Source organism: Panthera leo, chromosome E1 (genome assembly GCF_018350215.1).
Source record: "Panthera leo isolate Ple1 chromosome E1, P.leo_Ple1_pat1.1, whole genome shotgun sequence".
In the NCBI taxonomy this organism is placed as follows: domain Eukaryota; kingdom Metazoa; phylum Chordata; class Mammalia; order Carnivora; family Felidae; genus Panthera; species Panthera leo.
The window spans coordinates 51,554,419-51,567,588 of NC_056692.1; positions in this window are offsets into that span (position 1 = coordinate 51,554,419).

Sequence of the window (13,170 nt, forward strand, 5' to 3'; positions counted from 1 at the left end):
TGAAAGTATAACGGATAAAGGTCTTATGAGCACTTAATTTCTTTGGGAAAAGGTTTCAGTATGTTGTAAAAGAATTACTTCACACGCTATATAGGTCAGTCTAATCTATTTTTGAAAAACGTGACAAAATGAATTTGAAATAAAATATACAATTGGAAGCTAATTTTCTTGGTATGTTTTGCTTTACGACTTTAAACAAATAATTATGAAATGAACGATTCTTAATAATGACCACACAATCCGAGGTTTTGTATTTTTCTTCTTTGTTAACCCTAGACCCTGTTATTGAAATGGAAAGTTAAGCTGACATTTTTGCAAGTTTTTTTTTCTTTTTTATAGTCTAAAGGTTAATGAGCTGTGGTGTGGTTTAGTGCTGTGTGTGCTAAGCTAGCACCTAATATGTTAAGTTGGGCGTGATTCAAGCCTTCCAAAGAAAAGTGGTCTCCGACATTACAGATGGGGGAGGGGAGGACAGAAGGGAAGAAGCCTGTACCATTGTGCCTGTGTTATTGCTGAAGAAAGGTGGTCCTGGTCAGTGCACACTGCTGTTCGGGGCTTTATATACAAGCTGTTCTCAGGGGGAACATAAATATCCCACATTCCATTTCGAGAGGTGCTGGGTTATAGGTTATTGACCAGTTTAGGGATTTATAGCTGGAGTCAGTAATTGTTAAGGAAAAATGGCTTGACAATTTTATTATAGTGGAGGCCTGCTGGAAAAGTTAAATATAGACTTACTTAAGAACTAACTTGATCTTAGTAATAATAGGTATGTCTGTGTGTGTGTGTGTGTGTGTGTGTGTGTGTGCAGTTATATCCTTACACTTTAATACAGACTATGCTTCCATTTTCACAGAGAAGTATTATTAATACTAATTCAGGTGCATATATCACATGAATAAATACACTATCTACTGTTCCATAAGAATATATAGATTATTGTATATATAACTGAAATGCTGACAAATAAATCCTTTCCAAACAATGAGTAGTTGTTAATTTGTTTCAGATTTGAGAGTAGAAGAGGAAGAAAAAGAAAAGAACAGTTATTATTTACTGGAAGGATTCATACCCCACTCCCACCATTTAAAATATGAACAAATGAATCAGCTTTTTAAAAAATCTACAGACTTTAGGGGTGCCTGGGTGGCTCAGTCAGTTAAGCATCCAATTCTCGATTTTAGCTTAAGTCATGATCTCATGGCTCGTGAGTTCAAACCCCACGTCAAGCTCTGTCTTGAAAGTTTGGAGCCTGCTTGATATTCTCTCTCCCCCTCCCTCTCTGTGCCTCCCCCGCTCTCTCCCTCTCTCTCAAAAATATAAATAAATAAACTTTAAAAATATCTACAGATTTTAAAAAGTAGAATTAGTGATTTAATTATCACTCCAGTTCTTTCTGATGCTTAATCCTTAAAGAACTCACGGATCAAGATGAAGTGCTAAAAATTAGTTTGATGTCTTTATGTTACGTAGAATATTATGAAAAACTTCCTCCAAAAAAACATTCAACAAGCATGTGCTACTGGAAAGGTCTGGGGTAGGTTTTAAGTAAGAATTGCAGAATTCGGTTCACTTGAATTTTGCAAACAACAATTGAATCCCTAGTGCTCATCTGCCAGATGAGTTTTAGGGGAATAGCTTCAACATAGAGGCCTAAATCCCCTTTCAGATACACAAAGATGGAGCCAATGGAGTAGAAAAATCAAGAAGGCATGTTTCAGATGCTAAGCTAGGAGAGAGGACCACACCCACAATGGCCACTTCAAGGGATTTCTGCAATAGGTAACTCTTCACCTGCAAAGAAACAACCTGGAAAAGATCCCACCAAAACTCCACTCCATTCTCTGCTTGGCCACATCTCATTCTTGGCCCCAACACAGAACAAGAGCTAGAAGTAAAAACAAGGTACATTGCTGTCAGTTACAGCCCATTGGGAACAACGTCCTTCCAGAGAAGTCCAGGGAGAAAAGGAATCAGCAAGGATTTTTGCCTAACAAATACCTTTGCCGAGCAAAGATATATGCTTTCCACCGTAGTACGTTATAGTACATTTCACTCAGAAAATAGGTTCTGAGTCCTCCCATGAGTCCAAGTTTATTTTGCGGGGCTACGTTAGTGAAAAACTACAAGCAACGTTGTCGTATTCATGGGGCTAAGGTTCTCATGAGGAAAGACCAAAAGTAAACAAGTCATAAATGATCAGGAGTCTTTCTTAATCTCAAAATTAAAATGAGGAAAATGAGGGCGCCTGGGCGGCTCAGTCAGTTGAGCATGGGACTCTTGATTTCAGCTCAGGTCATGATCTCATGGTTCATGAAATCGAGCCCTGCATCAGGTTCTGTGTTGAGTGTGGAGATTCTGTGGGGTTCTCTCTCTCCCTCTGCCCCTCCCATGCCCCCACTCACGTGCACATGCTCCCTCTCTCTTTCTAAAATAAAAAATATATATAAAATTTTTAAAAAAGTAATAACCCTGACTCATTTAGATATGTATTTAACTGCCTCCAGGGTTTTAAGGAAATTTTTGGCATTTTAGACTCTTGAAAACAGGACTTGTTATACTTAAAGAAGAATACACACAAAGAAAAGGCTAATCATTTCAAAATGAAATGAAAGAGATGTCATTGGATGATAAAACCCCATCACATTTCAATGGCCAAGTTTGAAGATTTGTGGCTGACAATTAACCAAGTTGGTGATTAGGAAAATGAATGGATAAATAAAAGCATTTACAGCCTCTATTTTCTTATGTGTCTTAACAATGAGATGGACTTGTACTAACAGGTGCTCTCTGAGTAAGGTCCAGAACTAGGTCACATTTCCTCCTTTTTTTCTTGATGGTTATTTGTTGATCCTGGAGTAAAACAAAGCATCCTTTAGCTCATGAGTAGGCAAGCCTTCTATGCTAGGCTGTTTGGGCTGCTATCATAAACTGTGTGTCTTATAAACATCAGAAGTCTATTTCCCACCATTCTGGAGACTGGAAGTTCCAAAATCAAGGTGCCAATGGATTCTGTGTCTGGCAAGGGCCTGCTTCCTGGTTCACAATCTTGATTTCCTTGTGTCCTCATATGGTGGAAGTGATTTCTCTGGAATCCCTTTCATAACGGCACCCATCTCAGTCATGAGATTTGTGACCTAATCAACTTCCAAAGGCCCCACCCCCAAATACCATCACACTGGGGATTAGTTTCAACATATGAATTTCATGGGGACCCAAGCATTCAGTTTGTGGCAACTTCACCTTAACATTCATGTTCAGGACATTAAGTCCTTGCTTGTACCTACTTGTGGCATGTAGTACCATGCCAGGCAACACATGATGCCCCAGGACAGACAGCATGTCCTTAAATAGAAATTAATCATCTGCTGTAATTGCACGCAGCTCAAAATTAAATCCCAACCATACCTTTACACTGAATTCAACAACTGAATACGCTGAGAAGTAAATAGCATGAAAACAGCCTAAATCAGCCACGTCGTTTTTTTCTCCTGATGTATTGTCTGTCTTTATTTACTGAAAGTGTATTCATTTGAAAATTATATCTCGGGCGGGGTACACACAATATTACTAAACAAAGATGAGTATTCACACCTAAGTAAGAAGCCACTGAACAGTCATTAGAGAATGTGGCATTTGTGAAACGGTTGTCTTTCAGCTCAGATCTGCTCTTCTCTGATGCATGAGGTGGGGCCAGGACACTACCATCCGCGTGCCTGCTTTGCCAGCACCCTGTTGGCAATGACAGTCAAGGTGAACTGGGAGACCGGAGGGTGAAAGAGCACCTTGCTCAGTCCTAGGAGCTTCCTGCCATCTTCCTGGCTTTGCTGCTTTACCCTGCTTGAGAGCGGCACTTTATCCCGTTTGCAGCTGCTGAATCCGGTCCTGCTTCCTGGCGCTTACAGACCGGCCTCTGTGCTTCCTTGTCATTAGCCATCCAGCGCCTCCTCCCCAGGGGTCTAGTTCCCAGGGCTGCCAGCTCAGGGATCTGAGGTCAGAGGCATTGGTACCAGTGGAGCAGCCACCCCCGGGGAGCTCATTCCCCGGGCACTGAAGTGTGAGTACTTCCAGTGTCCATTTTCAGCACTCTGTTTCCTTGGTTTAAGTAACTTGTGTGATCTCTGCCTCCTGTCTAGGTGCTAAGTGATCCCAGCAAGCAGATGAAAGATAGTGTCTGGGGATTGATTAGGTAAGTAGATTGCAGGAGCATACTTCAGTATTGTGCACCCCCCCCCCCCCACAAAAATGATTCACCATGTATTATACCTCTTTTTGTGGGGGAGGGGATTGCATCTTAGCCTGTTTTCTTTTGTTTTCAATGGGACATCCTGACATACTCAGACATTTGGACTCCCCAATGTCAGTGAAGATGTGAGTGTTTAAAATTGTGTACTGTTTATTTTCCACTCTCTGATTGTCATATTTTAAGGCATCTGAACTATTTGGTTCTATAGGTGAAATAAAACAATCAAAGTAAAATATTCACTGTGTGGGTTCAATGGCATAATAAAGATGACAGAGTAAAGAGACCATGAACCTAAAGATAAACCAGTAGATATGATCTAATATGAAAAAAAAAAAAAGGGAGAGAGAGAGAGAGAGAGAAATTAAAAAGCATTAACAGGGGTGCCTAGGTGGCTCAGTTGGTTAAGTGTCCGACTTTTGATTTCAGTTCAGGTCATGATCTCACAGTTCATGAGTTTGAGCCCCACATCGGACTCTGCACTGACAGTGTGGAGCCTGCTTGGGATTCTTGCTCTCTTTCTCTCTCTGTCTGTCTGTCTCTCTCTCTCAAACATAAATAAACAAATAAACAAATAAATAAATAAATAAATAACATTAACAAAGTCTTAGGGACCTAGGACAATCCCAGAAAAGAGACTTCCTCCTGGTTTGGACATGCATAGAAAATATCAGGAAAGAGGGGCGCCTGGGTGGCTTGGTCGGTTAAGCTTCCGACTTCGGCTCAGGTCACGATCTCACGGTCCGTGAGTTCGAGCCCCACGTCAGGCTCTGTGCTGACAGCTCAGAGCCTGGAGCCTGTTTCAGATTCTGTGTCTCCCTCTCTCTCTGCCCCTCCCCTGTTCATGCTCTGTCTCTCTCTGTCTCAAAAATAAATAAACGTTAAAAAATTTAAAAAAAAATTAAAAAAAAAAAAAAGAAAATATCAGGAAAGAACTATATAGATTTTTCAAACTGAATGGATATTGAAAGATAGGTTATTACATGTGTTAAAGCCTAACAGAGATGATTGCCAAATCCATAGGATTTTTAAAAAATCCAGAATCTCATGCAGTAATATTAACTCTTTTAAGGATACAACCCACAATTACTTGAGTATGATGATGAAGAATCAAGAAAACCTCAACAACTTGCAGGGGAATAAGTAGATAAAACTAATGTTGGAATTATCTGACAAATAATTTAATTTAAAATTTTTTTTTAATGTTTATTTACTTTTGAGAGAGAGAAAGAGAGAGAGACACACAGCATGAGCAGGGGAGGGGCACAGAGAAAGGGAGACACCAAATCTGAACCAGGCTCCGGGCTCTGAGCTGTCAGCACAGAGACTGACGCAAGGCTCCAGCTCACGAGTTGTAAGATCATGACTTGAGCCAAAGTCAGACACTTGACCAAATGAGTCACCCAGCCTCCCCTATCAGACAAATAATTTAAAGTCACTATGATAATTAGGCTCCAGAAAGTAAGATAAAATGCTCTGGAAATGAATGAAAGATAGCCTCAGTAGAGAAATAGGAGATATGAAAAAGAACCAAATGAAACATTTAGAACCTAAAACTAAAATTCTTACTTTTGAAAAGAATAACGAAATTTGTTTGAAAAATCGATAGCAAAATGGGGATGATGGTGGAGTCCGTGAAAATAGATCAGTTGAAATTACTCATTCTGAAAAACAATATTGAAAAAACAAATGAACAGAGAGTTTCGGGTACCTACAAGACAATTCCCAAAGTCTAATATCCATGCCATCAGAGTTCCAGAAAGAAAGACAAAAGAGGGTGGTACAGAAAAACAGCTGAGGGAATAATAGCTGAAAACTTTACAAATTTGGTAAAATATATAAATTTTCAGAATCAAGGCTCAGTGAATACCACGTAAGATGAACAAAAAAAAAAAAAAAAAAAAAAGAAAGAAAAGAAAAAGCAGAAAAAAAGAGAAAAGAAAAAAAAGAAAAGAAAAAAATCCACTCTCAGACACATCTACAACTAAAAACCCCTAAAACTACAAACAAGAAAAAATTGTGACAGCAGCCAGATCAGGAAAAAATGAAAGGAAAAATTACATGTAAGAGAGCCACCATTTGAAAAACTCCATATTTCTCATCAGAAAACAAAAATAAACATACAAAAGACTAGAGAAAATTTATTATATTAATATTTCCTAAAACAACAGATCAATATATATTCTAGTAATAAAAGTTAGGTTTTTTTGAAATGTAAAGCAACCAAAAAAAAAAAAAAAATCCCCTCTGTCATAGGAACTTAAAGTTTTCACTATTCTTTGAGATTTGCAGTTAGATGGAAAGAAGCTCCATCTAATAAGAGTGAAACTTTATTTTTTTCAACTTAATATAAAATCTCTGAATTACATCTGTACACTTCTATTTTTCCTATCTAAAACTGCATGAATTGGTATTGTATATAATAGTGATATGCTCAATGACCTCCAAACTTTAATAGGATTTTTATCTCAAATGTGGTGACTTTCTTGAGGAGAGAAACTTTCCTATATAACTATATTCTATAATAGTTTCTAATCAAGAAATACATATTTGTAGAGATTTGCTAAATCACAGAAAGAGTGAGAGATCCTGATAAATAAACATATGATGCAAATTATACTACTTTTCAATATTTTCAGAATTGACTGTGTTACCAGTCAACAAAAGTTAACAGTTAATAGAAGAGAGGGGGAAAAAAACCAAAAACAAAACAAACAAACAAACAAAAACTAATCATAGATAAGAAACTTAAAGTATGAAATTCACTTTTTAATTTTTTAATTTTTTTTTTAAATAGCTCCAGACCGGTCTAGGAAAGAGTAGTTTGGCTTGAAGTGATCTTGAACCTCATAACCACATGATATAAAAATCTTCGAATAATGCATTAAGCTGGCAAAAGCTTTCTTCAATATCTCCCTCCATGAGGGTGTGAACCAATCTCCTCTTTACTGTCCAGACTGATATTTTTTTGCCTCATGAAAGGTACAGAGAACTGACATAATTTCATCAGAAGAGAGTTTTAAAATACGTTTTAAAAAGTGACAGGTCAATATATTTTTTTAATCTGCGTCTTTAATTATTTCCTTACAAAAACAAATGGAGAAATGGGCATTAATATTATAAGGAAACAACAGAGGAAGTAGCATGTTTTTAAAAGCCTCCTAGACATGTGGCTGCTGCTGTATGCCTTTTGTCTCAATGGTTTCCTGAACATAGGTGGAAAACACTACTCTCATAATATTACTTGAGCCTTCTCTCTTCTTGGTCCTTTTAGGTTGGTCATTGGGGGAATCACCAGATGGGAAGAAAGCTTTCAAATCCATTACTTCTTTCCTATCCCTTCAACACCTTCTGATGTCCAGTGGGGCTTTACAGGTTCTAATATTACTTTGGTGATTCAGCAAGCCCTTTGAATTGTGTTCAGGAAGGGAATACTATTCTCTTTCTAATTCTCCTAGGCATTCACCTTTCCTTCCTAAGAATACAAAGGGCTAAAATATTACTCCCAGTGAATTAAATAAAAATAATCATTATGGAGTTAAATCCTACATTTACAAAGTCTGGTTAGCAACAATGAAACAAAAGTGGAGAAGCAGATCATCAACCAATATTGACTTACTAAGGGGATACTTCCCTAAAAGTCTTTGGTGCACAACCATATAAATGTGGAGAAAACAGAAATTAATAGCAGATAAAAACAATCCCAATTCTGACAGTAGTCTGAAGTGGGTAGTTGGGCAGTCCTGTAGGACTGAGCCCTTAATCTGTGAGATCTAACACTAACTCCAAGGAGATAAGAGTCAGAATTAAATTGAATTGTAGCACACCGGATTGGTGTTAAAGAATTGCTTGATGTGTGAAAAACCCAGGCATGTGGTATCAGAAATGAGTAGTAGTATGAGAGTCAAGGAAACACACTGAGTTTTCTTTCCATAGACATAGGAGCACCAACATTATTTAAGAAACTTGGTGGTGACCATCCTTTGTAGAGAGGAGGCTATCCTCTGAAAAAAGGAGATATTGTTACAGAATATGGCTGTTGATGGCCAAGGGACTGGTCAAATGTTAAAATAATATAGGTGGGAGTTTGTTAAATCACCAAAGGCAAGATGAGTGCAATTATTATGAGTGAAAAGTAAAAGTGATATGTAGGGGGCCTTGTTCTACAGAGGGTTGTGCAGACAGAAATCACTATCTCCAATAAGAACATGAAGATGGCAACCAAAAAAGGTATTGTTCATACTTGGCAATAAAAAATAAAGGATGGATGGATGGATGGATGGATGATCAGGCAACTGAACTCATCCATAGTAATGAAATATTTTACCCAATTTTTGGACTTGAGTCACTTTTCGGGTCCAAGAGCCACAGACAGAAGAAGAACCTGGGCCCTCATGAGGGACACTACCATACCATGCCAATTATATTATCAGACATTTCAAGGATTTCAAAAATTTTGGGACAAAAGATCTAAGATGACATTGATACCCAGTAACCTGAAGCTTCATCATGGCCCCTCGTGGAATTTTCCCAGACGTCTACCTCACAGTGAGTCCAAAATATCCATGGTCCTACCCAGCACCAAGCCACAGCTCCCATAGGTATAATTAAATGGGCATACTTGGTATTTGACAAATTATCTACATTGGTATTTTGGCATGTGTAATAAGATTTATTACTGTGGGGGAAGCCAAGTGGGAAGCTTGGCCAAGATGGTAAGTCCAAAACAATTCTGCATCTCAAGGAGGAACAAAAAAGATATTGGCACTGTCCTTAATGACCCAAAGAGAGCTAAAAACAGGCAGTCTTTTAGGATGGCAGTGAAATACCATCACTCAACCAAATAACAACTCCAGTTGTAAGAGCTGTTCCTTTATAATATCTATTCCTGAGCAGATTAAAATGGACTCAGGTACATGCTGCAGCTTTCATTTGGTAAATGTGTTCTCTTTCTTCCTTATTAGACAGAAAGGTCTGAAATAGTTCAAATTCACATGGAATGGGCAATAGTAAATACCTCCAGTCTTGCTTCACAGCTACGTTAACTCTCTTAACCTGTTTTATAGCACAGTTTGAAGAGAACTGCATTCTCTGGACTTCCTTTAGAATATTGGATTGATCCACACAACGGCATCATATTGATTGGAGCAGATGTGCAAGGAATGGAAAGTTCATTGGACCAGATGGGCAAAGGCTGCACTTAGTTCACCAATATGTCAGCCCAGGATGAGGGCATAAGACAAAAATAGATAGTGGCTGCACCACAGATCTACTAAAGAATGGCCCTGAAAGGCAGTGATGAGAGGAAACACAGGGGTAGGACTTCAAGCAATGAACTTGGTCATCTACTTTGCAAGGGAAGAAAAGTTACCTAACACATAGCCAGTGGCCAATAGCATAGCCAGTTAATCACGAGTCTGGAAGGAGAAGTAAATAATTCACATACTCGATCCCCTCTAAATTCATGTCTGCCCAGACCCTCAGATGTGACTTTATTTGGAAATAGGGTCTTTGCAGATATAATTAGTTAAGATGAAGTCCTACCGGATTAGGGTGGGTCCTTTTCCAATGACCAAGAATCTTCATAACGAAGAGGAGAGGACACACAGGGAGAATAAGCTTATGAGATGACACAGAGACATAGAGAGAAGAACCCACCAGACAACAGAGGCAGAGATTGGGATGATGCACCTACAAGCCAAGGAACACCAAGCACTGACAGCAGCCACCAGAAGCCAGGAGATAGTCCTGGAACAGTTCCTCCTGCACAAGCCTTCCAAAGAAGCCAATTCTACCAACACCTTGTTTTCAGACTTTTGGCCTCTAGAACTGTGTGAGAATAAATTTCTGTAGTTTTAATCCACCCGGTTTGTGGTAATTTGTTACAGTAGCCCTAGGAAATGAATACACTTGGGGACAAGAAAATCTGGGGGGAAAGGCATATGGTAAGACCAGTTGGAGAGCAAAAGTTTAAACATTTTATAGATCATGTTAACACCCACGAGAGAGCATCTGCTATACAAGAGGCCTTACACATCCAAGTATGTGGTGATTTGATGTCAGCTAGCCCCCGATGACAGTATACTTCCATGGCATCTCTGTACCTGACTACCTTGTGTATTACATTAATATTTTTATTGTTTTCGGGACGCCTGGGTGGCTCAGTCGGTTAAGCTCTGTGCTGACAGCTCAGAGCCTGGAGCCTGTTTCGGATTCTGTGTCTTCCTCTCTCTCTGACCTTCCCCTGTTCATCCTCTGTCTCTCTCTGTCTCAAAAATAAATAAACGTTAAAAATAAATTTTTAAAATATTTTTATTGTTTTCAAATTAGAGAACATAAATGTTCACTTTAAGGAGACAGCATTAAAAAATGCAAGTGAAAAACAAACGAGATTTAAATGTGAAATTAAAAAATCCTTTAGGAAGTCAAATATATATTGTGGATTTATTCATATCACACCCACACGCACATCATTACACACAGACACACCCGTCTGTGATCTAGACAATGAGGCAACGTCGTGCAGATTTGAATGGTTGGTTATTTTGCTTTGGGTTTGGCTACACAAGGGTGTGTAAAAAAAAAAAAAGTTCATATATATTTAGGGTCTATTATTCATGAAATCAGCCAAAGGTATGGAAGGCTTATGGCTGAAACTCAGTTGTATCACCATGTTTAGTCTACTAAATTTCAAGTTAAAATTAGTTTCCTTTTGGGGCACCTGGGTAGTTCAGTCAGTTCAGTGTGGGATTTTGGCTCAAGTCATGATCTAATGGTTACTGAGTTTGAGCCTCGCGTCAGGCTCTGTGCTGACAGCTCAGAGCCTGGATGGAGCCTGCTTTGGATTCTGTGTCTTCCTCTCTCTGTGTCTCTCACTTGCTCTCTCTCTCTCTCAAAAATTAATAAACCTTAAAAAAATAAAAAAAATAGCTTCCTTTTCCTTCCCATATACAAGCATGCTATTATTGCCTACAAATATAGCATTACAGTTCCATAACCATAAACAAATAAATAAATAAATAAACAAACAAACATCAAATAATCCAATCACCTGTCTTCAATCTATTACTCTACACTTCTCTGTCTTTGCAAATGCCATCATCTGGGCCTCTCTAGGAATGTTGAAGCTATTTATATCCATTATTAAATAATTTTTTATCACCCAAGTGGTCCAGTGACTCTCCACTTAAAGCAGAGACCTCTCTTTTTGTGTATCTTATCAAGATATCCTATCAGAACATCTTTTTAAAATTAAAGTATTAGTTTCAGATGTACATCATAATGATTCAAAAATTCTACACATTATGAGTGTTCACCATGATAGGTACAGTTACCATCTGTCACCATACAAAGTTATTATATTATCGATTATATTCTCTGTGTTGTACTTTTCATCCCTTATGACTTATTGATTTTATAACTAACTGGAAGTATGTACCTCTTAATCCCCTTCACCTATTTTGCCCGTACTCTTACCCCATCTGGCAACCACCAGTTTGTTCTCCTTATTCACGAGCCAATTTCTGGTTTTGTTTGTTTTGTTTTTTAGACTATACATATAAGTGAAATCATGTGCTATTTGTCTTCTTCTGCCCGACTTATTTCACTTTGCATTATATCTTCTAGCTCCCTCCATGTTGTTGCAACACACACACACACACACACACATATACACACACCACACATTTATCCATTCTCCTATCCATGGACACTTAGGTTGCTTCTATATCTTGGCTGTTGTAAAAAAAAAAAAAATGTTGCAATAAATGTAAGGGTGCTTATGTCTTTTTGAATGTTTTTGTTTTCTTCAGCTAAATACTCAGAAGTGGAATTACTGGGTCATATGGCATTTCTATTTTTAATTTTTTGAGGAAACTCTATACTGTTTCCTCCATACAAAACACGTCGATTGTTCTCTAAACACACACAGGCACCCAAACAACACTCAAACGGATGTCCTCACTCTACCCGTACTCCTTCTAACATTTTCTACTACACACTCTGGAATCTTCATTCGTATTGTTTTCTATAAAGCCCTTCACATTATTGGAAACAAGAACTGCACATGCTCTGCTAAGTCAAATAGTTGCTCATTTCCTATTGTGTTTTATTTCATTTATTCCAGAACAAAATATTATGATAATGTTTTGATGCCAACGAATGATGTCAATGCCCCGGCCGAAAAATGAAACCAAGTGACGTCATGAACTTTATCAGTTGGAATAAAATAGGTTGATTGTGGTTTGCAGATTAAAATTGGTTAATCATAACAAGTGTAGTCCTTGGAAATGTGTGTAAAACTCCTTTCACACATGCCTAATAATTCTGGAGAGATTATTCCAAAGGGGGAAAAAATGACCTTCATCATTGGGCTTCCAACAAAATAAGCAGAAGTGGATTAACATAATTGCTTAATCGACAACATTCACCAAAAGCCCCTGAATGTATAGAATTAATCATCTTATTGTAAGATTCATTAAAAAGTAATGGGCATAGTGAGAACATTGCACAGCTGGGAATAATTTTGTTCCATTAAAAATAAAAATAAATACACCTTGGAAAACACTATTTTGACAACGTTTTTGCTCCCTGCTTTGTCTTAACAACAAGGGCCCTGTTCACTTACGCAGTGTATGACACCATAACCATATTTCCAGGAATCTGAAGCATGGGAATGAGGAGATTCGCAAGCATGACCCATTCTGGTAGCATCCTCCTTCCCTGGTTAACAGTCCGTAAAAGTGAAAATCTTTATTATTCCTCGCTCTATGAGGATTCTATATTTTCTTTTTTTTTTTTAATTTTCCTTTGTATTATTATTATTTTTTTAACATTTACTCATTTTTGCGAGTGAGAGAGACAGAGCATGAGCAGGGGAGGGGCAGGGAGAGAGGGAGACACAGAATCCGAAGCAGGCTCCAGGCTCC